Source organism: Sapajus apella, unplaced genomic scaffold (genome assembly GCF_009761245.1).
Source record: "Sapajus apella isolate SASKATOON/1434 unplaced genomic scaffold, GSC_monkey_1.0 scaffold28, whole genome shotgun sequence".
NCBI lineage: Eukaryota > Metazoa > Chordata > Mammalia > Primates > Cebidae > Sapajus > Sapajus apella.
This window is the reverse complement of record NW_022436968.1, coordinates 25518221-25522147: the sequence shown is the minus strand read 5'-3', so window position 1 is coordinate 25522147 and position 3927 is coordinate 25518221. Positions and strand designations below refer to the sequence as shown.

Here is a 3927-nt window from a genome sequence, read left to right as displayed (position 1 = left end):
CTTTTTCTTGTCCTCTTCTCTGTTAGTTTTATTCTTGAGCTCAGCTGTCAGAGGCAGCCTTTGATGGATATGTGGTTGGTCCTTTCAGCTCATCTGGAGAAGGATGCTCAGGTGCCATCGGACTCCAGACACGGTGATCCTCGAGGCCAGGCAGTTTAACTGCACTAATGATGGACAGACTTTAAGGCAGCAGAACGTCTCTCCCCTTGAAGATAAAAAGTCAGGGAGGGATGAGGCTTGGGTGAGGAAAGGAAGTGAGGAACTTAAAGGGATGGAGGGATGGGAAGGAGAAGGTGTCCTCTTTTCAAGTCAATAGAGTCAGAATCCTTTTGCTGACCAGAAGCATACATATGATGGCTGTTTTAAGTAGAAGGAAAGGACCCAATCTTCTGAGGATACAGAATTTAAAGTTGAGCGAGGTGGCACCCAAAGTTCTGTATTGCAGAAAGGGAGGCATTCTGATCTTGCAGATGAAAGGAGTGTTTCTCTGATATCAAACAGCACAGGAAATGTATCCTGTGTTGTTTCCATTTGTCTCTACAGACCAATGAGTCATTCTGAAGAATTAAACTTACATTCAATGTTAGAAAGGTCAGGGGTGGTTGAAATTGTGCTGGTCTTGACTTCATGAGCTTGCTTTTCAGAACTCACAGAAATATCTTGCCAACCCCTGCTTTAGGTGGTCTCTACTTGCTTCTTCAACTCATTGACTAGTAGTGAGCATTGCATGTCTCATGCTGAATTGCAAAGGAGAATTTATTTTTTTCACTGTTTAAGGAATTTTTATTAAAGCAAGAATTTTATAACCCAAATTATGTTTACTTGCTCAGTTTTCAATTCTGTTACTTAAAACAGAACTGACATTTTGAGCTACTCCACAGTAAAGAATTACAAAATTAAAGAAAGGAATGCTTTAAATTTTTGTACTTTGCTGAAAATTCTTTTTCCCAAGGTCTATAAAACATTAATTTGTTTTTATATTTTACTATTTTTTGTTGTTGTTCTCACAATAAGTAATCTAGGACTAGCATTATATTTGCTAGACTTGGCATTTGCTCGGTACATAAGTTTCAAAGTTTCCTTTCCTTTTTTAATTTATTTTATATTTTGCAATTTTTTTCCATAATATTTAAGTTTTTCGATGTTTAGATATTTTTCTTCAGTGAAGCACAAGTTTCTTTTCGTGGTCTCTGATCAATTTTAAACAGTTGGAACACCGGTGGCACTGTTAAAGGCTTTCTGGACAGCCTCTTTAGCTTGGTGGGCTACAACTTCATCAACCTTAGAACGGAGTGACCCTGGAGACTCAAGCATATGAAGAAGTTCTGAATTATCAATCTCCAACAATATGTCAGTGATTTTACCAGCAAGAGAAAGGTGCACAGCTTGAATAAGAGGAAACAACCATTCACCCAACATTTGCTTTGCTCTTGAGGAGGGGCAGATGCCAACATGGAAGCAGTCAAAGGTTCTTGACCGTGAACAGCAGGCTGTTGCATTGTAACTTGTGGCTGTGCTTTAAGATGTTGTTGAGGATTGCGAACTCTCGCAGCATTTTTATACTGTGGAACCGTGTGGACAGCAGGAGTAGCAGCAGCAGCTGCAGCTGCAGCTGCAGGATGTGGACCCATTGTCTGGATTGATGTGTTAGCAACACGCTGTGTTGACATGACTCATGGAACCTGTGAAGAAGCTGGTCTCATAGTACTAAATGGTGGTCTAGGAGCAGCTGGGCGGATAGCACTGGGCATATTTTGGAATGGATGAGGTCTGGCACCCTGAGCAGTCCAGTGAGGACTTGGTCTTAGTTGAGCAATTTGGCTAGGAGGATAGTATGCAGCACGGTTCTGAGTCTGTGGGATAGCTGCCATGAAGTAGCCCGAAGGAGGTGCCGGCTGGTAGGGGTTGATTGCAGGGTTGGGCACAGCTCGTACACTTGCCATTCTCTGCATATACTGGTTAGTGAGGTGAGCCTGGCGCTCTTCTTTGCACTGAGCTAAAGCTATATACAATGGCTTTGTGGCCACAATTCTACAGTTCATTTCTGTAACTGCTTTAGTAGCTTCTTCTGGGGAGGAGAAACATGCAAAACCAAACCCTTTGCTGTACCAAATGGAGAAACTCTTTACGAAGACGTTCATCATCAATACCATCATCAAGATTTTTCACATAAAGATTAACACCCTGGTATCTGGTGATCCTATCTTGCTTCATCTGTTCAAATTTGCGTTTAAGTTCCGTCTGCCGTTCCACCCTTTTCTGAGCTCGACCAACATAAATTTGTTTTCCATTGAGCTCCTTTCCATTCATCTCATCCACAGCTTTCTGTGCATCTTCATGCCTTTCAAAGCTTACAAATCCAAATCCTTTGGATTTTCCACTTTCATCAGTCATTACTTTCACACTTAAGGCAGGCCCAAACTTGCCAAAGAGATCCTTAAGGAGTTAATCATCCATGTCTTATCCAAAATTCTTGATGTAAACATTGGTGAACTCTTTTGCCCTAGCTCCAAGTTCAGCTTTTCTTTCTTTAGGAGACTTAAATCGTCCAAGAAATACTTTGTGACCATTTAGGAGCATTCCATTCATTTTTCAATAGCTCTTTCAGCTGCTTCCTGCGTCTCAAAGTGTACAAATCCACAGCCCTTGGAACCATTTTCATCACAAACCACCTTTCATGAAAGGATGTTACCAAAAGCACAAAATGTATCATACAGTGCTTTATTATCAATGGATTTGTCCAGATTTTTAATGAATATGTTGCCCACTCCACTTTTTCGAAGTGATGGATCACGCTGAGACCACACGATGGGTACTGGCTTGCCCTTTATAACATCAAAATTCATGGTGTTCAAAGCATGCTCCGCGCCAGCCGGCTGCTGGAAGTTCACATAGGGGTAGCCCAAGGAGCGGTGGGTGATCATGTCCCTGCAGACTCGGATGGAAAGGATGGGCACGGCCGGGCTGAACTTCTCGTAGACCATCGCCCCGGTCACGTCGGGGTGGAGGTACCCCACGTAGAGCGAGGCCATGGGGTAGCTGGGGGCGTTGGGGTTCATTTCCCCAGGGCTTCCCGCAGGGCCACAGGCCGCGGGCGTTTCAGTGAGAAGAGAGCAAGTGCTGGGGCCGGGGGCGGAGCCAGGGGGGAGGGAAGCGGGGGCAAGCGCAGAGGGACAAAAATCATCCAAAATCAAAAACTACTCAACGGGCCGTAGAACCGGGTCAATCGGCTGCCGCTGACTGCCGGCTGCCTGTGGGGAGCGAGGGTGGTGATGTCGGGTCCAGGCAGCGGGAAGTCGTGGGTTTCTCGGTTCTTTCTTGGAGCTGCTGTGGGGCCGCGGGTGGACAGGTCAGCCTCCACTGCTTCACCGGGTTATTTTATAAAAGAGGAAGAAAAAAAATAAAAGTCTCTGGTGGGGGAGATGCGGATTTTTTGTAAATTTTGCGGGGTTTTTTAAAGATTATTTATTTTTATTTTTTTTTGGATTTTTAAATAATAAATGTGTGTTCCAAGCCTGGAGCACACACTCCACATTCTCAGCACTAACTGCCAGGGAGAACGGGGAATTTGTTTTCCATTTTTTTGTGTGTAAAATATACCTATTACTCAGATTCCAGGGAATAGCCATTGTAGAAATGTATTCTAAATGTTGTATTTCAAGACAGACTTATTTATGCAATTGTTACCACGTGGAACATCTTGACTGTGAGTTGTCCAGGTTCTTAGCACGTTGAAAAAAGAACTGAACAAAATCCACAAAGCAACAAAAGAATGAAGTAACTCTCCTTGAGGAGGTCCTTTACAAAATAAGAGAGGACACAAACAGATGGAGAAACATTCCATGCTCTTGGTTAGGAAGAATCAATATTGTGAAAATGGCCATACTGCCCAAAGTAATTTATAGATTCAACATTATCCCCATCAAG

The 3927-nt window shown here is 43.3% G+C and overlaps 1 pseudogene across 1 annotated transcript; it reads right to left on the bottom strand.

Moving 5' to 3' along the window:
* Positions 1-1121: 1121 nt before the first annotated feature.
* Positions 1122-3059, bottom strand: LOC116561215 (annotated as a pseudogene). Its single transcript, XR_004273335.1, has one exon. The product of XR_004273335.1 is annotated as a polyadenylate-binding protein 1 pseudogene (transcript).
* Positions 3060-3927: the final 868 nt, after the last annotated feature.